Consider the following 22,455-nt stretch of genomic DNA (forward strand, 5'->3'; position numbering starts at 1 on the left):
CAGGTTCGGGTTCAGGGTTAGGGTTAGAATTTGGGGATCCCCCCTCTTCTAAGAGTTCGGGTTTGGGTTAGGGTTCATGTCAGGGTCAGGGTTCAGGTTACGGTTAGGGTTAGCATTAGTGTTGGGGTTACAGCTTAAAGTGAGCCGTAATAGGGCTCATAGTTCTTTATTAGCCTGCCCTGGCGGGCCGAGGCTTGAAGAGGGATCGGGAGCCCTGCTGAAAGCAGCAAGCCTCTGTAGCATAGGGGTTAGGCGGGCCACTAGGCAGGCAGACTATAGCCTGTAAATCAGGAGTTCAAGTCTCCAGTCTGACCTTTTTCTTTTAAGGGGCAGGGGACTGCAAGAGCCAGGGCTTAGACCAGAAAATTTTTTTATTTTAGAGGTTTATTGTTAAGCTTAGGGTTAGGGTTCGGGCAACCCCCCCCACTTGTTAGGGTTCGGGTTCAGGTTAGAATTCGGGGAACCCCCCTCTTCTTAGAGTTCGGGTTTGGGTCCTTGGGGAGGGCTTAGGGGCCGGTGGCTTGCACACTGCCAAGGGCTCAGCAGAGACAGCTCCGTGAGAGGGAAGGGAAGGGCAAGTGCAGGGCTCCTCTAGCAGTTCCTTGGCCTCCGAGACTCAGAACCGCACGGAGTGCACCAGGCTCCCAGGGCCCCTGGCTGGGGTCTGCAGCCCCGCACACCCGGAGGCTGACTCCCTGGGCGCCCAGCAGCTGCCTCACACACGTAGCTTCCCTAGCGCTCTCCTCCCCAGCAGAGACGTGTGCAGCTGGTTGGGGCCTGCCCCTGCGTGCCTGGGCTCCCGCCCACAGCCCCAGCTCAGGGCAAGCAGCCCCTGAGCCAAGACCTGCAGGAGGCGCAGAGCGCCCCCACCTGGAAGCCGAGTGAACAGCTGGCGGGGAGGCGAGCCTGCTCGAGGGAAGAAGAGGCAGCCCAGCCTCGTTTGGCTCAAGCCCTACTTGGCTGGAGCCGAGTGCGCCTCCAGGACGGCAGAGCTCCAGCTCTGCTCAGAGGCCCGATCTGGCAGAGTTGCTGGCGCGAGACTGCTCTGCCCTGGGCGAGCCTTGCCCAGACTTGCCTCGCTGCTAGGCTTCCTGCCCAGGAAGGAGCAGGCTGCGCGAGGCTGGGAGACGCCACTGGCGCCTTCCTGGCCTCAGCTCCGCTCCTGCCTTGCCTTTGCACCTAGGCCCCAGGCGTCCTTGGGGAGGGCTTAGGGGCCGGTGGCTTGCACACTGCCAAGGGCTCCAGCAGGAAGAGCTCTGTGCGAGGGAAGGGAAGGGCCAGTGCAGGGCTCCTCCAGCGGTTGCTTGGACGCCCAGACTCAGCGCCGCACGGAGTGCACCAGGCTCCCAGGGCCCCTGGCTGGGGTCTGCAGCCCCGCACACCCGGAGGCTGACGCCCTGGGCGCCCAGCAGCTGCCTCACACACGTAGCTTCCCTAGCGCTCTCCTCCCCAGCAGAGACGTGTGCAGCTGGTTGGGGCCTGCCCCTGCGTGCCTGGGCTCCCGCGCCCAGCCCCAGCTCAGGGCAAGCAGCCCCTGAGCCAAGACATGCAGGAGGCGCAGAGCGCCCCCACCTGGAAGCCGAGTGAACAGCTGGCTTGGAGGCGAGACTCCTCGAGGGAAGAAGAGGCAGCCCAGCCTCGTTTGGCTCAAGCCCTACTTGGCTGGAGCCGAGTGCGCCTCCAGGACGGCAGAGCTCCAGCTCTGCTCAGAGGCCCGTTCTGGCAGAGTTGCTGGCGCGAGGCTGCTCTGCCCTGGGCGAGCCTTGCCCAGACTTGCCTCGCTGCTAGGCTTCCTGCCCAGGAAGGAGCAGGCTGCGCGAGGCTGGGAGACGCCACTGGCGCCTTCCTGGCCTCAGCTCCGCTCCTGCCTTGCCTTTGCACCTAGGCCCCAGGCGTCCTTGGGGAGGGCTTAGGGGCCGGTGGCTTGCACACTGCCAAGGGCTCCAGCAGGAAGAGCTCTGTGCGAGGGAAGGGAAGGGCCAGTGCAGGGCTCCTCCAGCGGTTGCTTGGCCGCCCAGACTCAGCGCCGCACGGAGTGCACCAGGCTCCCAGGGCCCCTGGCTGGGGTCTGCAGCCCCGCACAGCCGGAGGCTGACTCCCTGGGCGCCCAGCAGCTGCCTCACACACGTAGCTTCCCTAGCGCTCTCCTCGCCAGCAGAGACGTGTGCAGCTGGTTGGGGCCTGCCCCTGCGTGCCTGGGCTCCCACGCCCAGCCCCAGCTCAGGGCAAGCAGCCCCTGAGCCAAGACCTGCAGGAGGCGCAGAGCGCCCCCACCTGGAAGCCGAGTGAACAGCTGGCGGGGAGGCGAGCCTCCTCGAGGGAAGAAGAGGCAGCCCAGCCTCGTTTGGCTCAAGCCCTACTTGGCTGGAGCCGAGTGGGCCTCCAGGACGGCAGAGCTCCAGCTCTGCTCAGAGGCCCGTTCTGGCAGAGTTGCTGGCGCGAGGCTGCTCTGCCCTGGGCGAGCCTTGCCCAGACTTGCCTCGCTGCTAGGCTTCCTGCCCAGGAAGGAGCAGGCTGCGCGAGGCTGGGAGACGCCACTGGCGCCTTCCTGGCCTCAGCTCCGCTCCTGCCTTGCCTTTGCACCTAGGCCCCAGGCGTCCTTGGGGAGGGCTTAGGGGCCGGTGGCTTGCACACTGCCAAGGGCTCCAGCAGGAAGAGCTCTGTGCGAGGGAAGGGAAGGGCCATTGCAGGGCTCCTCCAGCGGTTGCTTGGCCGCCCAGACTCACCGCCGCACGGAGTGCACCAGGCTCCCAGGGCCCCTGGCTGGGGTCTGCAGCCCCGCACACCCGGAGGCTGACTCCCTGGGCGCCCAGCAGCTGCCTCACACACGTAGCTTCCCTAGGGCTCTCCTCCCCAGCAGAGACGTGTGCAGCTGGTTGGGGCCTGCCCCTGCGTGCCTGGGCTCCCGCGAACAGCCCCAGCTCAGGGCAAGCAGCCCCTGAGCCAAGACATGCAGGAGGCGCAGAGCGCCCCCACCTGGAAGCCGAGTGAACAGCTGGCGGGGAGGCGAGCCTGCTCGAGGGAAGAAGAGGCAGCCCAGCCTCGTTTGGCTCAAGCCCTACTTGGCTGGAGCCGAGTGCGCCTCCAGGACGGCAGAGCTCCAGCTCTGCTCAGAGGCCCGATCTGGCAGAGTAGCTGGCGCGAGGCTGCTCTGACCTGGGCGAGCCTTGCCCAGACTTGCCTCGCTGCTAGGCTTCCTGCCCAGGAAGGAGCAGGCTGCTTGAGGCTGGGAGACGCCACTGGCGCCTTCCTGGCCTCAGCTCCGCTCCTGCCTTGCCTTTGCACCTAGGCCCCAGGCATCCTTGGGGATGGCTTAGGGGCCGGTGGCTTGCACACTGCCAAGGGCTCCAGCAGGAAGAGCTCTGTGCGAGGGAAGGGAAGGGCCAGTGCAGGGCTCCTCCAGCGGTTGCTTGGCCGCCCAGACTCAGCGCCGCACGGAGTGCACCAGGCTCCCAGGGCCCCTGGCTGGGGTCTGCAGCCCCGCACACCCGGAGGCTGACTCCCTGGGCGCCCAGCAGCTGCCTCACACACGTAGCTTCCCTAGCGCTCTCCTCCCCAGCAGAGACGTGTGCAGCTGGTTGGGGCCTGCCCCTGCGTGCCTGGGCTCCCGCCCACAGCCCCAGCTCAGGGCAAGCAGCCCCTGAGCCAAGACCTGCAGGAGGCGCAGAGCGCCCCCACCTGGAAGCCGAGTGAACAGCTGGAGGGGAGGCGAGCCTGCTCGAGGGAAGAAGAGGCAGCCCAGCCTCGTTTGGCTCAAGCCCTACTTGGCTGGAGCCGAGTGCGCCTCCAGGACGGCAGAGCTCCAGCTCTGCTCAGAGGCCCGATCTGGCAGAGTTGCTGGCGCGAGGCTGCTCTGCCCTGGGCGAGCCTTGCCCAGACTTGCCTCGCTGCTAGGCTTCCTGCCCAGGAAGGAGCAGGCTGCGCGAGGCTGGGAGACGCCACTGGCGCCTTCCTGGCCTCAGCTCCGCTCCTGCCTTGCCTTTGCACCTAGGCCCCAGGCGTCCTTGGGGAGGGCTTAGGGGCTGGTGGCTTGCACACTGCCAAGGGCTCCAGCAGGAAGAGCTCTGTGCGAGAGAAGGGAAGGGCCAGTGCAGGGCTCCTCCAGCGGTTGCTTGGCCGCCCAGACTCAGCGCCGCACGGAGTGCACCAGGCTCCCAGGGCCCCTGGCTGGGGTCTGCAGCCCCGCACACCCGGAGGCTGACGCCCTGGGCGCCCAGCAGCTGCCTCACACACGTAGCTTCCCTAGCGCTCTCCTCCCCAGCAGAGACGTGTGCAGCTGGTTGGGGCCTGCCCCTGCGTGCCTGGGCTCCCGCCCACAGCCCCAGCTCAGGGCAAGCAGCCCCTGAGCCAAGACCTGCAGGAGGCGCAGAGCGCCCCCACCTGGAAGCCGAGTGAACAGCTGGCGGGGAGGCGAGCCTGCTCGAGGGAAGAAGAGGCAGCCCAGCCTCGTTTGGCTCAAGCCCTACTTGGCTGGAGCCGAGTGCGCCTCCAGGACGGCAGAGCTCCTGCTCTGCTCAGAGGCCCGATCTGGCAGAGTTGCTGGCGCGAGGCTGCTCTGCCCTGGGCGAGCCTTGCCCAGACTTGCCTCGCTGCTAGGCTTCCTGCCCAGGAAGGAGCAGGCTGCGCGTGGCTGGGAGACGCCACTGGCGCCTTCCTGGCCTCAGCTCCGCTCCTGCCTTGCCTTTGCACCTAGGCCCCAGGCTTCCTTGGGGAAGGCTTAGGGGCCGGTGGCTTGCACACTGCCAAGGGCTCCAGCAGGAAGAGCTCTGTGCGAGGGAAGGGAAGGGCCAGTGCAGGGCTCCTCCAGCGGTTGCTTGGCCGCCCAGGCTCAGCGCCGCATGGAGTGCACCAGGCTCCCAGGGCCCCTGGCTGGGGTCTGCAGCCCCGCACACCCGGAGGCTGACTCCCTGGGTGCCCAGCAGCTGCCTCACACACGTAGATTCCCTAGCGCTCTGCTCCCCAGCAGAGACGTGTGCAGCTGGTTGGGGCCTGCCCCTGCGTGCCTGGGCTCCCGCCCACAGCCCCAGCTCAGGGCAAGCAGCCCCTGAGCCAAGACCTGCAGGAGGCGCAGAGCGCCCCCACCTGGAAGCCGAGTGAACAGCTGGCGGGGAAGCGAGCCTGCTCGAGGGAAGAAGAGGCAGCCCAGCCTCTTTTGGCTCAAACCCTACTTGGCTGGAGCCGAGTGCGCCTCCAGGACGGCAGAGCTCCACCTCTGCTCAGAGGCCCGATCTGGCAGAGTTGCTGGCGCGAGGCTGCTCTGCCCTGGGCGAGCCTTGCCCAGACTTGCCTCGCTGCTAGGCTTCCTGCCCAGGAAGGAGCAGGCTGCGCGAGGCTGGGAGACGCCACTGGCGCCTTCCTGGCCTCAGCTCCGCTCCTGCCTTGCCTTTGCACCTAGGCCCCAGGCGTCCTTGGGGAGGGCTTAGGGGCCGGTGGCTTGCACACTGCCAAGGGCTCCAGCAGGAAGAGCTCTGTGCGAGGGAAGGGAAGGGCCAGTGCAGGGCTCCTCCAGCGGTTGCTTGGCCGCCCAGACTCAGCGCCGCACGGAGTGCACCAGGCTCCCAGGGCCCCTGGCTGGGGTCTGCAGCCCCGCACACCCGGAGGCTGACTCCCTGGGTGCCCAGCAGCTGCCTCACACACGTAGCTTCCCTCGCGCTCTGCTCCCCAGCAGAGACGTGTGCAGCTGGTTGGGGCCTGCCCCTGCGTGCCTGGGCTCCCGCCCACAGCCCCAGCTCAGGGCAAGCAGCCCCTGAGCCAAGACCTGCAGGAGGCGCAGAGCGCCCCCACCTGGAAGCCGAGTGAACAGCTGGCGGGGAGGCGAGCCTCCTCGAGGGAAGAAGAGGCAGCCCAGCCTCGTTTGGCTCAAGCCCTACTTGGCTGGAGCCGAGTGCGCCTCCAGGACGGCAGAGCTCCAGCTCTGCTCAGAGGCCCGTTCTGGCAGAGTTGCTGGCGCGAGGCTGCTCTGCCCTGGGTGAGCCTTGCCCAGACTTGCCTCGCTGCTAGGCTTCCTGCCCAGGAAGGAGCAGGCTGCGCGAGGCTGGGAGACGCCACTGGCGCCTTCCTGGCCTCAGCTCCGCTCCTGCCTTGCCTTTGCACCTAGGCCCCAGGCGTCCTTGGGGAGGGCTTAGGGGCCGGAGGCTTGCACACTGCCAAGGGCTCCAGCAGGAAGAGATCTGTGCGAGGGAAGGGAAGGGCCAGTGCAGGGCTCCTCCAGCGGTTGCTTGGCCGCCCAGACTCAGCACCGCACGGAGTGCACCAGGCTCCCAGGGCCCCTGGCTGGGGTCTGCAGCCCCGCACAGCCGGAGGCTGACTCCCTGGGCGCCCAGCAGCTGCCTCACACACGTAGCTTCCCTAGCGCTCTCCTCGCCAGCAGAGACGTGTGCAGCTGGTTGGGGCCTGCCCCTGCGTGCCTGGGCTCCCACGCCCAGCCCCAGCTCAGGGCAAGCAGCCCCTGAGCCAAGACCTGCAGGAGGCGCAGAGCGCCCCCACCTGGAAGCCGAGTGAACAGCTGGCGGGGAAGCGAGCCTGCTCGAGGGAAGAAGAGGCAGCCCAGCCTCTTTTGGCTCAAACCCTACTTGGCTGGAGCCGAGTGCGCCTCCAGGACGGCAGAGCTCCAGCTCTGCTCAGAGGCCCGATCTGGCAGAGTTGCTGGCGCGAGGCTGCTCTGCCCTGGGCGAGCCTTGCCCAGACTTGCCTCGCTGCTAGGCTTCCTGCCCAGGAAGGAGCAGGCTGCGCGAGGCTGGGAGACGCCACTGGCGCCTTCCTGGCCTCAGCTCCGCTCCTGCCTTGCCTTTGCACCTAGGCCCCAGGCGTCCTTGGGGAGGGCTTAGGGGCCGGTGGCTTGCACACTGCCAAGGGCTCCAGCAGGAAGAGCTCTGTGCGAGGGAAGGGAAGGGCCAGTGCAGGGCTCCTCCAGCGGTTGCTTGGCCGCCCAGACTCAGCGCCGCACGGAGTGCACCAGGCTCCCAGGGCCCCTGGCTGGGGTCTGCAGCCCCGCACACCCGGAGGCTGACTCCCTGGGTGCCCAGCAGCTGCCTCACACACGTAGCTTCCCTCGCGCTCTGCTCCCCAGCAGAGACGTGTGCAGCTGGTTGGGGCCTGCCCCTGCGTGCCTGGGCTCCCGCCCACAGCCCCAGCTCAGGGCAAGCAGCCCCTGAGCCAAGACCTGCAGGAGGCGCAGAGCGCCCCCACCTGGAAGCCGAGTGAACAGCTGGCGGGGAGGCGAGCCTCCTCGAGGGAAGAAGAGGCAGCCCAGCCTCGTTTGGCTCAAGCCCTACTTGGCTGGAGCCGAGTGCGCCTCCAGGACGGCAGAGCTCCAGCTCTGCTCAGAGGCCCGTTCTGGCAGAGTTGCTGGCGCGAGGCTGCTCTGCCCTGGGTGAGCCTTGCCCAGACTTGCCTCGCTGCTAGGCTTCCTGCCCAGGAAGGAGCAGGCTGCGCGAGGCTGGGAGACGCCACTGGCGCCTTCCTGGCCTCAGCTCCGCTCCTGCCTTGCCTTTGCACCTAGGCCCCAGGCGTCCTTGGGGAGGGCTTAGGGGCCGGAGGCTTGCACACTGCCAAGGGCTCCAGCAGGAAGAGATCTGTGCGAGGGAAGGGAAGGGCCAGTGCAGGGCTCCTCCAGCGGTTGCTTGGCCGCCCAGACTCAGCACCGCACGGAGTGCACCAGGCTCCCAGGGCCCCTGGCTGGGGTCTGCAGCCCCGCACAGCCGGAGGCTGACTCCCTGGGCGCCCAGCAGCTGCCTCACACACGTAGCTTCCCGAGCGCTCTCCTCGCCAGCAGAGACGTGTGCAGCTGGTTGGGGCCTGCCCCTGCGTGCCTGGGCTCCCACGCCCAGCCCCAGCTCAGGGCAAGCAGCCCCTGAGCCAAGACCTGCAGGAGGCGCAGAGCGCCCCCACCTGGAAGCCGAGTGAACAGCTGGCGGGGAGGCGAGCCTCCTCGAGGGAAGAAGAGGCAGCCCAGCCTCGTTTGGCTCAAGCCCTACTTGGCTGGAGCCGAGTGCGCCTCCAGGACGGCAGAGCTCCAGCTCTGCTCAGAGGCCCGTTCTGGCAGAGTTGCTGGCGCGAGGCTGCTCTGCCCTGGGCGAGCCTTGCCCAGACTTGCCTCGCTGCTAGGCTTCCTGCCCAGGAAGGAGCAGGCTGCGCGAGGCTGGGAGACGCCACTGGCGCCTTCCTGGCCTCAGCTCCGCTCCTGCCTTGCCTTTGCACCTAGGCCCCAGGCGTCCTTGGGGAGGGCTTAGGGGCCGGTGGCTTGCACACTGCCAAGGGCTCCAGCAGGAAGAGCTCTGTGCGAGGGAAGGGAAGGGCCATTGCAGGGCTCCTCCAGCGGTTGCTTTGCCGCCCAGACTCAGCGCCGCACGGAGTGCACCAGGCTCCCAGGGCCCCTGGCTGGGGTCTGCAGCCCCGCACACCCGGAGGCTGACTCTCTGGGCGCCCAGCAGCTGCCTCACACACGTAGCTTCCCTAGCGCTCTCCTCCCCAGCAGAGACGTGTGCAGCTGGTTGGGGCCTGCCCCTGCGTGCCTGGGCTCCCGCGCCCAGCCCCAGCTCAGGGCAAGCAGCCTCTGAGCCAAGACCTGCAGGAGGCGCAGAGCGCCCCCACCTGGAAGCCGAGTGAACAGCTGGCGGGGAGGCGAGCCTCCTCGAGGGAAGAAGAGGCAGCCCAGCCTCGTTTGGCTCAAGCCCTACTTGGCTGGAGCCGAGTGCGCCTCCAGGACGGCAGAGCTCCAGCTCTGCTCAGAGGCCCGTTCTGGCAGAGTTGCTGGCGCGAGGCTGCTCTGCCCTGGGCGAGCATTGCCCAGACTTGCCTCGCTGCTAGGCTTCCTGCCCAGGAAGGAGCAGGCTGCGCGAGGCTGGGAGACGCCACTGGCGCCTTCCTGGCCTCAGCTCCGCTCCTGCCCTGCCTTTGCACCTAGGCCCCAGGCGTCCTTGGGGAGGGCTTAGGGGCCGGTGGCTTGCACACTGCCAAGGGCTCCAGCAGGAAGAGCTCTGTGCGAGGGAAGGGAAGGGCCAGTGCAGGGCTCCTCCAGCGGTTGCTTGGCCGCCCAGGCTCAGCGCCGCACGGAGTGCACCAGGCTCCCAGGGCCCCTGGCTGGGGTCTGCAGCCCCGCACAGCCGGAGGCTGACTCCCTGGGCGCCCAGCAGCTGCCTCACACACGTAGCTTCCCTAGCGCTCTCCTCCCCAGCAGAGACGTGTGCAGCTGGTTGGGGCCTGCCCCTGCGTGCCTGGGCTCCCGCGCACAGCCCCAGCTCAGGGCAAGCAGCCCCTGAGCCAAGACCTGCAGGAGGCGCAGAGCGCCCCCACCTGGAAGCCGAGTGAACAGCTGGCGGGGAGGCGAGCCTCCTCGAGGGAAGAAGAGGCAGCCCAGCGTCGTTTGGCTCAAGCCCTACTTGGCTGGAGCCGAGTGCGCCTCCAGGACGGCAGAGCTCCAGCTCTGCTCAGAGGCCCGTTCTGGCAGAGTTGCTGGCGCGAGGCTGCTCTGCCCTGGGCGAGCCTTGCCCAGACTTGCCTCGCTGCTAGGCTTCCTGCCCAGGAAGGAGCAGGCTGCGCGAGGCTGGGAGACGCCACTGGCGCCTTCCTGGAATCAGCTCCGCTCCTGCCTTGCCTTTGCACCTAGGCCCCAGGCGTCCTTGGGGATGGCTTAGGGGCCGGTGGCTTGCACACTGCCAAGGGCTCCAGCAGGAAGAGCTCTCTGCGAGGGAAAGGAAGGGCCAGTGCAGGGCTCCTCCAGCGGTTGCTTGGCCGCCCAGGCTCAGCGCCGCACGGAGTGCACCAGGCTCCCAGGGCCCCTGGCTGGGGTCTGCAGCCCCGCACAGCCGGAGGCTGACTCCCTGGGCGCCCAGCAGCTGCCTCACACACGTAGCTTCCCTAGCGCTCTCCTCCCCAGCAGAGACGTGTGCAGCTGGTTGGGGTCTGCCCCTGCGTGCCTGGGCTCCCGCCCACAGCCCCAGCTCAGGGCAAGCAGCCCCTGAGCCAAGACCTGCAGGAGGCACAGAGCGCCCCCACCTGGAAGCCGAGTGAACAGCTGGCGGGGAGGCGAGCCTCCTCGAGGGAAGAAGAGGCAGCCCAGCGTCGTTTGGCTCAAGCCCTACTTGGCTGGAGCCGAGTGCTCCTCCAGAACGGCAGAGCTCCAGCTCTGCTCAGAGGCCCGTTCTGGCACAGTTGCTGGCGCGAGGCTGCTCTGCCCTGGGCGAGCCTTGCCCAGACTTGCCTCGCTGCTAGGCTTCCTGCCCAGGAAGGAGCAGGCTGCGCGAGGCTGGGAGACGCCACTGGCGCCTTCCTGGCCTCAGCTCCGCTCCTGCCTTGCCTTTGCACCTAGGCCCCAGGCGTCCTTGGGGAGGGCTTAGGGGCCGGTGGCTTGCACACTGCCAAGGGCTCCAGCAGGAAGAGCTCTGTGCGAGGGAAGGGAAGGGCCAGTGCAGGGCTCCTCCAGCGGTTGCTTTGCCGCCCAGACTCAGCGCCGCACGGAGTGCACCAGGCTCCCAGGGCCCCTGGCTGGGGTCTGCAGCCCCGCACACCCGGAGGCTGACTCTCTGGGCGCCCAGCAGCTGCCTCACACACGTAGCTTCCCTAGCGCTCTCCTCCCCAGCAGAGACGTGTGCAGCTGGTTGGGGCCTGCCCCTGCGTGCCTGGGCTCCCCCGCCCAGCCCCAGCTCAGGGCAAGCAGCCCCTGAGCCAAGACCTGCAGGAGGCGCAGAGCGCCCCCACCTGGAAGCCGAGTGAACAGCTGGCGGGGAGGCGAGCCTCCTCGAGGGAAGAAGAGGCAGCCCAGCCTCGTTTGGCTCAAGCCCTACTTGGCTGGAGCCGAGTGTGCCTCCAGGACGGCAGAGCTCCAGCTCTGATCAGAGGCCCGTTCTGGCAGAGTTGCTGGCGCGAGGCTGCTCTGCCCTGGGCGAGCATTGCCCAGACTTGCCTCGCTGCTAGGCTTCCTGCCCAGGAAGGAGCAGGCTGCGCGAGGCTGGGAGACGCCACTGACGCCTTCCTGGCCTCAGCTCCGCTCCTGCCCTGCCTTTGCACCTAGGCCCCAGGCGTCCTTGGGGAGGGCTTAGGGGCCGGTGGCTTGCACACTGCCAAGGGCTCCAGCAGGAAGAGCTCTGTGCGAGGGAAGGGAAGGGCCAGTGCAGGGCTCCTCCAGCGGTTGCTTGGCCGCCCAGGCTCAGCGCCGCACGGAGTGCACCAGGCTCCCAGGGCCCCTGGCTGGGGTCTGCAGCCCCGCACACCCGGAGGCTGACTCCCTGGGCGCCCAGCCGCTGCCTCACACACGTAGCTTCCCTAGCGCTCTCCTCGCCAGCAGAGACGTGTGCAGCTGGTTGGGGCCTGCCCCTGCGTGCCTGGGCTCCCGCGCCCAGCCCCAGCTCAGGGCAAGCAGCCCCTGAGCCAAGACCTGCAGGAGGCGCAGAGCGCCCCCACCTGGAACCCGAGTGAACAGCTGGCGGGGAGGCGAGCCTCCTCGAGGGAAGAAGAGGCAGCCCAGCCTCGTTTGGCTCAAGCCCTACTTGGCTGGAGCCGAGTGCGCCTCCAGGACGGCAGAGCTCCAGCTCTGCTCAGAGGCCCGTTGTGGCAGAGTTGCTGGCGCGCGGCTGCTCTGCCCTGGGCGAGCCTTGCCCAGACTTGCCTCGCTGCTAGGCTTCCTGCCCAGGAAGGAGCAGGCTGCGCGAGGCTGGGAGACGCCACTGGCGCCTTCCTGGCCTCAGCTCCGCTCCTGCCTTGCCTTTGCACCTAGGCCCCAGGCGTCCTTGGGGAGGGCTTAGGGGCCGGTGGCTTGCACACTGCCAAGGGCTCCAGCAGGAAGAGCTCTGTGCGAGGGAAGGGAAGGGCCAGTGCAGGGCTCCTCCAGCGGTTGCTTTGCCGCCCAGACTCAGCGCCGCACGGAGTGCACCAGGCTCCCAGGGCCCCTGGCTGGGGTCTGCAGCCCCGCACAGCCGGAGGCTGACTCCCTGGGCGCCCAGCAGCTGCCTCACACACGTAGCTTCCCTAGCGCTCTCCTCCCCAGCAGAGACGTGTGCAGCTGGTTGGGGTCTGCCCCTGCGTGCCTGGGCTCCCGCCCACAGCCCCAGCTCAGGGCAAGCAGCCCCTGAGCCAAGACCTGCAGGAGGCACAGAGCGCCCCCACCTGGAAGCCGAGTGAACAGCTGGCGGGGAGGCGAGCCTCCTCGAGGGAAGAAGAGGCAGCCCAGCGTCGTTTGGCTCAAGCCCTACTTGGCTGGAGCCGAGTGCTCCTCCAGAACGGCAGAGCTCCAGCTCTGCTCAGAGGCCCGTTCTGGCAGAGTTGCTGGCGCGAGGCTGCTCTGCCCTGGGCGAGCCTTGCCCAGACTTGCCTCGCTGCTAGGCTTCCTGCCCAGGAAGGAGCAGGCTGCGCGAGGCTGGGAGACGCCACTGGCGCCTTCCTGGCCTCAGCTCCGCTCCTGCCTTGCCTTTGCACCTAGGCCCCAGGCGTCCTTGGGGAGGGCTTAGGGGCCGGTGGCTTGCACACTGCCAAGGGCTCCAGCAGGAAGAGCTCTGTGCGAGGGAAGGGAAGGGCCAGTGCAGGGCTCCTCCAGCGGTTGCTTGGCCGCCCAGACTCAGCGCCGCACGGAGTGCACCAGGCTCCCAGGGCCCCTGGCTGGGGTCTGCAGCCCCGCACACCCGGAGGCTGACTCACTGGGCGCCCAGCAGCTGCCTCACACACGTAGCTTCCCTAGGGCTCTCCTCCCCAGCAGAGACGTGTGCAGCTGGTTGGGGCCTGCCCCTGCGTGCCTGGGCTCCCGCGCACAGCCCCAGCTCAGGGCAAGCAGCCCCTGAGCCAAGACCTGCAGGAGGCGCAGAGCGCCCCCACCTGGAAGCCGAGTGAACAGCTGGCGGGGAGGCGAGCCTCCTCGAGGGAAGAAGAGGCAGCCTAGCCTCGTTTGGCTCAAGCCCTACTTGGCTGGAGCCGAGTGCGCCTTCAGGACGGCAGAGCTCCAGCTCTGCTCAGAGGCCCGTTCTGGCAGAGTTGCTGGCGCGAGGCTGCTCTGCCCTGGGCGAGCCTTGCCCAGACTTGCCTCGCTGCTAGGCTTCCTGCCCAGGAAGGAGCAGGCTGCGCGAGGCTGGGAGACGCCACTGGCGCCTTCCTGGCCTCAGCTCCGCTCCTGCCTTGGCTTTGCACCTAGGCCCCAGGCGTCCTTGGGGAGGGCTTAGGGGCCGGTGGCTTGCACACTGCCAAGGGCTCCAGCAGGAAGAGCTCTGTGCGAGGGAAGGGAAGGGCCAGTGCAGGGCTCCTCCAGCGGTTGCTTGGCCGCCCAGACTCAGCGCCGCACGGAGTGCACCAGGCTCCCAGGGCCCCTGGCTGGGGTCTGCAGCCCCGCACACCCGGAGGCTGACTCCCTGGGTGCCCAGCAGCTGCCTCACACACGTAGCTTCCCTCGCGCTCTGCTCCCCAGCAGAGACGTGTGCAGCTGGTTGGGGCCTGCCCCTGCGTGCCTGGGCTCCCGCCCACAGCCCCAGCTCAGGGCAAGCAGCCCCTGAGCCAAGACCTGCAGGAGGCGCAGAGCGCCCCCACCTGGAAGCCGAGTGAACAGCTGGCGGGGAGGCGAGCCTCCTCGAGGGAAGAAGAGGCAGCCCAGCCTCGTTTGGCTCAAGCCCTACTTGGCTGGAGCCGAGTGCGCCTCCAGGACGGCAGAGCTCCAGCTCTGCTCAGAGGCCCGTTCTGGCAGAGTTGCTGGCGCGAGGCTGCTCTGCCCTGGGTGAGCCTTGCCCAGACTTGCCTCGCTGCTAGGCTTCCTGCCCAGGAAGGAGCATGCTGCGCGAGGCTGGGAGACGCCACTGGCGCCTTCCTGGCCTCAGCTCCGCTCCTGCCTTGCCTTTGCACCTAGGCCCCAGGCGTCCTTGGGGAGGGCTTAGGGGCCGGAGGCTTGCACACTGCCAAGGGCTCCAGCAGGAAGAGATCTGTGCGAGGGAAGGGAAGGGCCAGTGCAGGGCTCCTCCAGCGGTTGCTTGGCCGCCCAGACTCAGCACCGCACGGAGTGCACCAGGCTCCCAGGGCCCCTGGCTGGGGTCTGCAGCCCCGCACAGCCGGAGGCTGACTCCCGGGGCGCCCAGCAGCTGCCTCACACACGTAGCTTCCCTAGCGCTCTCCTCGCCAGCAGAGACGTGTGCAGCTGGTTGGGGCCTGCCCCTGCGTGCCTGGGCTCCCACGCCCAGCCCCAGCTCAGGGCAAGCAGCCCCTGAGCCAAGACCTGCAGGAGGCGCAGAGCGCCCCCACCTGGAAGCCGAGTGAACAGCTGGCGGGGAGGCGAGCCTCCTCGAGGGAAGAAGAGGCAGCCCAGCCTCGTTTGGCTCAAGCCCTACTTGGCTGGAGCCGAGTGCGCCTCCAGGACGGCAGAGCTCCAGCTCTGCTCAGAGGCCCGTTCTGGCAGAGTTGCTGGCGCGAGGCTGCTCTGCCCTGGGCGAGCCTTGCCCAGACTTGCCTCGCTGCTAGGCTTCCTGCCCAGGAAGGAGCAGGCTGCGCGAGGCTGGGAGACGCCACTGGCGCCTTCCTGGCCTCAGCTCCGCTCCTGCCTTGCCTTTGCACCTAGGCCCCAGGCGTCCTTGGGGAGGGCTTAGGGGCCGGTGGCTTGCACACTGCCAAGGGCTCCAGCAGGAAGAGCTCTGTGCGAGGGAAGGGAAGGGCCAGTGCAGGGCTCCTCCAGCGGTTGCTTTGCCGCCCAGACTCAGCGCCGCACGGAGTGCACCAGGCTCCCAGGGCCCCTGGCTGGGGTCTGCAGCCCCGCACACCCGGAGGCTGACTCTCTGGGCGCCCAGCAGCTGCCTCACACACGTAGCTTCCCTAGCGCTCTCCTCCCCAGCAGAGACGTGTGCAGCTGGTTGGGGCCTGCCCCTGCGTGCCTGGGCTCCCGCGCCCAGCCCCAGCTCAGGGCAAGCAGCCCCTGAGCCAAGACCTGCAGGAGGCGCAGAGCGCCCCCACCTGGAAGCCGAGTGAACAGCTGGCGGGGAGGCGAGCCTCCTCGAGGGAAGAAGAGGCAGCCCAGCCTCGTTTGGCTCAAGCCCTACTTGGCTGGAGCCGAGTGCGCCTCCAGGACGGCAGAGCTCCAGCTCTGCTCAGAGGCCCGTTCTGGCAGAGTTGCTGGCGCGAGGCTGCTCTGCCCTGGGCGAGCATTGCCCAGACTTGCCTCGCTGCTAGGCTTCCTGCCCAGGAAGGAGCAGGCTGCGCGAGGCTGGGAGACGCCACTGGCGCCTTCCTGGCCTCAGCTCCGCTCCTGCCCTGCCTTTGCACCTAGGCCCCAGGCGTCCTTGGGGAGGGCTTAGGGGCCGGTGGCTTGCACACTGCCAAGGGCTCCAGCAGGAAGAGCTCTGTGCGAGGGAAGGGAAGGGCCAGTGCAGGGCTCCTCCAGCGGTTGCTTGGCCGCCCAGGCTCAGCGCCGCACGGAGTGCACCAGGCTCCCAGGGCCCCTGGCTGGGGTCTGCAGCCCCGCACAGCCGGAGGCTGACTCCCTGGGCGCCCAGCAGCTGCCTCACACACGTAGCTTCCCTAGCGCTCTCCTCCCCAGCAGAGACGTGTGCAGCTGGTTGGGGCCTGCCCCTGCGTGCCTGGGCTCCCGCGCACAGCCCCAGCTCAGGGCAAGCAGCCCCTGAGCCAAGACCTGCAGGAGGCGCAGAGCGCCCCCACCTGGAAGCCGAGTGAACAGCTGGCGGGGAGGCGAGCCTCCTCGAGGGAAGAAGAGGCAGCCCAGCGTCGTTTGGCTCAAGCCCTACTTGGCTGGAGCCGAGTGCGCCTCCAGGACGGCAGAGCTCCAGCTCTGCTCAGAGGCCCGTTCTGGCAGAGTTGCTGGCGCGAGGCTGCTCTGCCCTGGGCGAGCCTTGCCCAGACTTGCCTCGCTGCTAGGCTTCCTGCCCAGGAAGGAGCAGGCTGCGCGAGGCTGGGAGACGCCACTGGCGCCTTCCTGGAATCAGCTCCGCTCCTGCCTTGCCTTTGCACCTAGGCCCCAGGCGTCCTTGGGGATGGCTTAGGGGCCGGTGGCTTGCACACTGCCAAGGGCTCCAGCAGGAAGAGCTCTCTGCGAGGGAAAGGAAGGGCCAGTGCAGGGCTCCTCCAGCGGTTGCTTGGCCGCCCAGGCTCAGCGCCGCACGGAGTGCACCAGGCTCCCAGGGCCCCTGGCTGGGGTCTGCAGCCCCGCACAGCCGGAGGCTGACTCCCTGGGCGCCCAGCAGCTGCCTCACACACGTAGCTTCCCTAGCGCTCTCCTCCCCAGCAGAGACGTGTGCAGCTGGTTGGGGTCTGCCCCTGCGTGCCTGGGCTCCCGCCCACAGCCCCAGCTCAGGGCAAGCAGCCCCTGAGCCAAGACCTGCAGGAGGCACAGAGCGCCCCCACCTGGAAGCCGAGTGAACAGCTGGCGGGGAGGCGAGCCTCCTCGAGGGAAGAAGAGGCAGCCCAGCGTCGTTTGGCTCAAGCCCTACTTGGCTGGAGCCGAGTGCTCCTCCAGAACGGCAGAGCTCCAGCTCTGCTCAGAGGCCCGTTCTGGCACAGTTGCTGGCGCGAGGCTGCTCTGCCCTGGGCGAGCCTTGCCCAGACTTGCCTCGCTGCTAGGCTTCCTGCCCAGGAAGGAGCAGGCTGCGCGAGGCTGGGAGACGCCACTGGCGCCTTCCTGGCCTCAGCTCCGCTCCTGCCTTGCCTTTGCACCTAGGCCCCAGGCGTCCTTGGGGAGGGCTTAGGGGCCGGTGGCTTGCACACTGCCAAGGGCTCCAGCAGGAAGAGCTCTGTGCGAGGGAAGGGAAGGGCCAGTGCAGGGCTCCTCCAGCGGTTGCTTGGCCGCCCAGACTCAGCGCCGCACGGAGTGCACCAGGCTCCCAGGGCCCCTGGCTGGGGTCTGCAGCCCCGCACACCCGGAGGCTGACTCTCTGGGCGCCCAGCAGCTGCCTCACACACGTAGCTTCCCTAGCGCTCTCCTCCCCAGCAGAGACGTGTGCAGCTGGTTGGGGCCTGCCCCTGCGTGCCTGGGCTCCCCCGCCCAGCCCCAGCTCAGGGCAAGCAGCCCCTGAGCCAAGACCTGCAGGAGGCGCAGAGCGCCCCCACCTGGAAGCCGAGTGAACAGCTGGCGGGGAGGCGAGCCTCCTCGAGGGAAGAAGAGGCAGCCCAGCCTCGTTTGGCTCAAGCCCTACTTGGCTGGAGCCGAGTGTGCCTCCAGGACGGCAGAGCTCCAGCTCTGATCAGAGGCCCGTTCTGGCAGAGTTGCTGGCGCGAGGCTGCTCTGCCCTGGGCGAGCATTGCCCAGACTTGCCTCGCTGCTAGGCTTCCTGCCCAGGAAGGAGCAGGCTGCGCGAGGCTGGGAGACGCCACTGACGCCTTCCTGGCCTCAGCTCCGCTCCTGCCCTGCCTTTGCACCTAGGCCCCAGGCGTCCTTGGGGAGGGCTTAGGGGCCGGTGGCTTGCACACTGCCAAGGGCTCCAGCAGGAAGAGCTCTGTGCGAGGGAAGGGAAGGGCCAGTGCAGGGCTCCTCCAGCGGTTGCTTGGCCGCCCAGGCTCAGCGCCGCACGGAGTGCACCAGGCTCCCAGGGCCCCTGGCTGGGGTCTGCAGCCCCGCACACCCGGAGGCTGACTCCCTGGGCGCCCAGCCGCTGCCTCACACACGTAGCTTCCCTAGCGCTCTCCTCGCCAGCAGAGACGTGTGCAGCTGGTTGGGGCCTGCCCCTGCGTGCCTGGGCTCCCGCGCCCAGCCCCAGCTCAGGGCAAGCAGCCCCTGAGCCAAGACCTGCAGGAGGCGCAGAGCGCCCCCACCTGGAACCCGAGTGAACAGCTGGCGGGGAGGCGAGCCTCCTCGAGGGAAGAAGAGGCAGCCCAGCCTCGTTTGGCTCAAGCCCTACTTGGCTGGAGCCGAGTGCGCCTCCAGGACGGCAGAGCTCCAGCTCTGCTCAGAGGCCCGTTGTGGCAGAGTTGCTGGCGCGAGGCTGCTCTGCCCTGGGCGAGCCTTGCCCAGACTTGCCTCGCTGCTAGGCTTCCTGCCCAGGAAGGAGCAGGCTGCGCGAGGCTGGGAGACGCCACTGGCGCCTTCCTGGCCTCAGCTCCGCTCCTGCCTTGCCTTTGCACCTAGGCCCCAGGCGTCCTTGGGGAGGGCTTAGGGGCCGGTGGCTTGCACACTGCCAAGGGCTCCAGCAGGAAGAGCTCTGTGCGAGGGAAGGGAAGGGCCAGTGCAGGGCTCCTCCAGCGGTTGCTTTGCCGCCCAGACTCAGCGCCGCACGGAGTGCACCAGGCTCCCAGGGCCCCTGGCTGGGGTCTGCAGCCCCGCACAGCCGGAGGCTGACTCCCTGGGCGCCCAGCAGCTGCCTCACACACGTAGCTTCCCTAGCGCTCTCCTCCCCAGCAGAGACGTGTGCAGCTGGTTGGGGTCTGCCCCTGCGTGCCTGGGCTCCCGCCCACAGCCCCAGCTCAGGGCAAGCAGCCCCTGAGCCAAGACCTGCAGGAGGCACAGAGCGCCCCCACCTGGAAGCCGAGTGAACAGCTGGCGGGGAGGCGAGCCTCCTCGAGGGAAGAAGAGGCAGCCCAGCGTCGTTTGGCTCAAGCCCTACTTGGCTGGAGCCGAGTGCTCCTCCAGAACGGCAGAGCTCCAGCTCTGCTCAGAGGCCCGTTCTGGCAGAGTTGCTGGCGCGAGGCTGCTCTGCCCTGGGCGAGCCTTGCCCAGACTTGCCTCGCTGCTAGGCTTCCTGCCCAGGAAGGAGCAGGCTGCGCGAGGCTGGGAGACGCCACTGGCGCCTTCCTGGCCTCAGCTCCGCTCCTGCCTTGCCTTTGCACCTAGGCCCCAGGCGTCCTTGGGGAGGGCTTAGGGGCCGGTGGCTTGCACACTGCCAAGGGCTCCAGCAGGAAGAGCTCTGTGCGAGGGAAGGGAAGGGCCAGTGCAGGGCTCCTCCAGCGGTTGCTTGGCCGCCCAGACTCAGCGCCGCACGGAGTGCACCAGGCTCCCAGGGCCCCTGGCTGGGGTCTGCAGCCCCGCACACCCGGAGGCTGACTCACTGGGCGCCCAGCAGCTGCCTCACACACGTAGCTTCCCTAGGGCTCTCCTCCCCAGCAGAGACGTGTGCAGCTGGTTGGGGCCTGCCCCTGCGTGCCTGGGCTCCCGCGCACAGCCCCAGCTCAGGGCAAGCAGCCCCTGAGCCAAGACCTGCAGGAGGCGCAGAGCGCCCCCACCTGGAAGCCGAGTGAACAGCTGGCGGGGAGGCGAGCCTCCTCGAGGGAAGAAGAGGCAGCCTAGCCTCGTTTGGCTCAAGCCCTACTTGGCTGGAGCCGAGTGCGCCTTCAGGACGGCAGAGCTCCAGCTCTGCTCAGAGGCCCGTTCTGGCAGAGTTGCTGGCGCGAGGCTGCTCTGCCCTGGGCGAGCCTTGCCCAGACTTGCCTCGCTGCTAGGCTTCCTGCCCAGGAAGGAGCAGGCTGCGCGAGGCTGGGAGACGCCACTGGCGCCTTCCTGGCCTCAGCTCCGCTCCTGCCTTGGCTTTGCACCTAGGCCCCAGGCGTCCTTGGGGAGGGCTTAGGGGCCGGTGGCTTGCACACTGCCAAGGGCTCCAGCAGGAAGAGCTCTGTGCGAGGGAAGGGAAGGGCCAGTGCAGGGCTCCTCCAGCGGTTGCTTGGCCGCCCAGACTCAGCGCCGCACGGAGTGCACCAGGCTCCCAGGGTCCCTGGCTGGGGTCTGCAGCCCCGCACAGCCGGAGGCTGACTCCCTGGGCGCCCAGCAGCTGCCTCACACACGTAGCTTCCCTAGGGCTCTCCTCCCCAGCAGAGACGTGTGCAGCTGGTTGGGGCCTGCCTCTGCGTGCCTGGGCTCCCGCCCACAGCCCCAGCTCAGGGCAAGCAGCCCCTGAGCCAAGACCTGCAGGAGGCGCAGAGCGCCCCCACCTGGAAGCCGAGTGAACAGCTGGCGGGGAGGCGAGCCTCCTCGAGGGAAGAAGAGGCAGCCCAGCCTCGTTTGGCTCAAGCCCTACTTGGCTGGAGCCGAGTGCGCCTCCAGGACGGCAGAGCTCCAGCTCTGCTCAGAGGCCCGTTCTGGCAGAGTTGCTGGCGCGAGGCTGCTCTGCCCTGGGCGAGCCTTGCCCAGACTTGCCTCGCTGCTAGGCTTCCTGCCCAGGAAGGAGCAGGCTGCGCGAGGCTGGGAGACGCCACTGGCGCCTTCCTGGCCTCAGCTCCGCTCCTGCCTTGCCTTTGCACCTAGGCCCCAGGCGTCCTTGGGGAGGGCTTAGGGGCCGGTGGCTTGCACACTGCCAAGGGCTCCAGCAGGAAGAGCTCTGTGCGAGGGAAGGGAAGGGCCAGTGCAGGGCTCCTCCAGCGGTTGCTTGGCCGCCCAGACTCAGCACCGCACGGAGTGCACCAGGCTCCCAGGGCCCCTGGCTGGGATCTGCAGCCCCGCACAGCCGGAGGCTGACTCCCTGGGCGCCCAGCAGCTGCCTCACACACGTAGCTTCCCTAGCGCTCTCCTCGCCAGCAGAGACGTGTGCAGCTGGTTGGGGCCTGCCCCTGCGTGCCTGGGCTCCCACGCCCAGCCCCAGCTCAGGGCAAGCAGCCCCTGAGCCAAGACCTGCAGGAGGCGCAGAGCGCCCCCACCTGGAAGCCGAGTGAACAGCTGGCGGGGAGGCGAGCCTCCTCGAGGGAAGAAGAGGCAGCCCAGCCTCGTTTGGCTCAAGCCCTACTTGGCTGGAGCCGAGTGCGCCTCCAGGACGGCAGAGCTCCAGCTCTGCTCAGAGGCCCGTTCTGGCAGAGTTGCTGGCGCGAGGCTGCTCTGCCCTGGGCGAGCCTTGCCCAGACTTGCCTCGCTGCTAGGCTTCCTGCCCAGGAAGGAGCAGGCTGCGCGAGGCTGGGAGACGCCACTGGCGCCTTCCTGGAATCAGCTCCGCTCCTGCCTTGCCTTTGCACCTAGGCCCCAGGCGTCCTTGGGGAGGGCTTAGGGGCCGGTGGCTTGCACACTGCCAAGGGCTCCAGCAGGAAGAGCTCTGTGCGAGGGAAGGGAAGGGCCACTGCAGGGCTCCTCCAGCGGTTGCTTGGCCGCCCAGGCTCAGCGCCGCACGGAGTGCACCAGGCTCCCAGGGCCCCTGGCTGGGGTCTGCAGCCCCGCACACCCGGAGGCTGACTCCCTGGGCGCCCAGCAGCTGCCTCACACACGTAGCTTCCCTAGCGCTCTCCTCCCCAGCACAGACGTGTGCAGCTGGTTGGGGCCTGCCCCTGCGTGCCTGGGCTCCCGCGCACAGCCCCAGCTCAGGGCAAGCAGCCCCTGAGCCAAGACCTGCAGGAGGCGCAGAGCGCCCCCACCTGGAAGCCGAGTGAACAGCTGGCGGGGAGGCGAGCCTCCTCGAGGGAAGAAGAGGCAGCCCAGCGTCGTTTGGCTCAAGCCCTACTTGGCTGGAGCCGAGTGCGCCTCCAGGACGGCAGAGCTCCAGCTCTGCTCAGAGGCCCGTTCTGGCAGAGTTGCTGGCGCGAGGCTGCTCTGCCCTGGGCGAGCCTTGCCCAGACTTGCCTCGCTGCTAGGCTTCCTGCCCAGGAAGGAGCAGGCTGCGCGAGGCTGGGAGACGCCACTGGCGCCTTCCTGGAATCAGCTCCGCTCCTGCCTTGCCTTTGCACCTAGGCCCCAGGCGTCCTTGGGGAGGGCTTAGGGGCCGGTGGCTTGCACACTGCCAAGGGCTCCAGCAGGAAGAGCTCTGTGCGAGGGAAGGGAAGGGCCAGTGCAGGGCTCCTCCAGCGGTTGCTTGGCCGCCCAGGCTCAGCGCCGCACGGAGTGCACCAGGCTCCCAGGGCCCCTGGCTGGGGTCTGCAGCCCCGCACACCCGGAGGCTGACTCCCTGGGCGCCCAGCAGCTGCCTCACACACGTAGCTTCCCTAGCGCTCTCCTCGCCAGCAGAGACGTGTGCAGCTGGTTGGGGCCTGCCCCTGCGTGCCTGGGCTCCCGCGCCCAGCCCCAGCTCAGGGCAAGCAGCCCCTGAGCCAAGACCTGCAGGAGGCGCAGAGCGCCCCCACCTGGAACCCGAGTGAACAGCTGGCGGGGAGGCGAGCCTCCTCGAGGGAAGAAGAGGCAGCCCAGCGTCGTTTGGCTCAAGCCCTACTTGGCTGGAGCCGAGTGCGCCTCCAGGACGGCAGAGCTCCAGCTCTGCTCAGAGGCCCGTTCTGGCAGAGTTGCTGGCGCGAGGCTGCTCTGCCCTGGGCGAGCCTTGCCCAGACTTGCCTCGCTGCTAGGCTTCCTGCCCAGGAAGGAGCAGGCTGCGCGAGGCTGGGAGACGCCACTGGCGCCTTCCTGGCCTCAGCTCCGCTCCTGCCTTGGCTTTGCACCTAGGCCCCAGGCGTCCTTGGGGATGGCTTAGGGGCCGGTGGCTTGCACACTGCCAAGGGCTCCAGCAGGAAGAGCTCTCTGCGAGGGAAAGGAAGGGCCAGTGCAGGGCTCCTCCAGCGGTTGCTTGGCCGCCCAGGCTCAGCGCCGCACGGAGTGCACCAGGCTCCCAGGGCCCATGGCTGGGGTCTGCAGCCCCGCACAGCCGGAGGCTGACT

The sequence above is a fragment of the Ovis canadensis genome, chromosome 7, assembly GCF_042477335.2.
Source record: "Ovis canadensis isolate MfBH-ARS-UI-01 breed Bighorn chromosome 7, ARS-UI_OviCan_v2, whole genome shotgun sequence".
In the NCBI taxonomy this organism is placed as follows: Eukaryota; Metazoa; Chordata; class Mammalia; order Artiodactyla; family Bovidae; genus Ovis; species Ovis canadensis.